This window comes from Danaus plexippus, chromosome 26 (assembly GCF_018135715.1).
Source record: "Danaus plexippus chromosome 26, MEX_DaPlex, whole genome shotgun sequence".
NCBI lineage: Eukaryota > Metazoa > Arthropoda > Insecta > Lepidoptera > Nymphalidae > Danaus > Danaus plexippus.
This window is the reverse complement of record NC_083554.1, coordinates 236,254-236,551: the sequence shown is the minus strand read 5'-3', so window position 1 is coordinate 236,551 and position 298 is coordinate 236,254. Positions and strand designations below refer to the sequence as shown.

Here is a 298-nt window from a genome sequence, read left to right as displayed (position 1 = left end):
GGGGGCGTAGCTCAGATGGTAGAGCGCTCGCTTAGCATGCGAGAGGTACCGGGATCGATACCCGGCGCCTCCAAGATACTTTTTTTTGTAATCTCAATAAAGGCGCGTTTCATAATAAAAAGCAAAACTAAGTAACTATAATTGACATTACAATACGCAGAATATGGAAACTTCCTACTAAAGGGAACTTATACTGCAAAAAAAAAAAAAGATCTTACTCAATTCAATTTAGTGTCTTTAACTATGATAACTTGTGAAATATGGAGCGAAATGAATAAAAATAATAAACACAAATATG

General features: G+C 35.6%; 1 non-coding gene across 1 annotated transcript; it reads left to right on the top strand.

Annotated features, from left to right (window-relative positions):
* Trnaa-agc (transfer RNA alanine (anticodon AGC)) lies at positions 1–73 on the top strand. Its single transcript has one exon. It is a non-coding gene; the product is annotated as a tRNA-Ala (tRNA).
* The last annotated feature ends 225 nt before the right edge of the window (positions 74–298 follow it).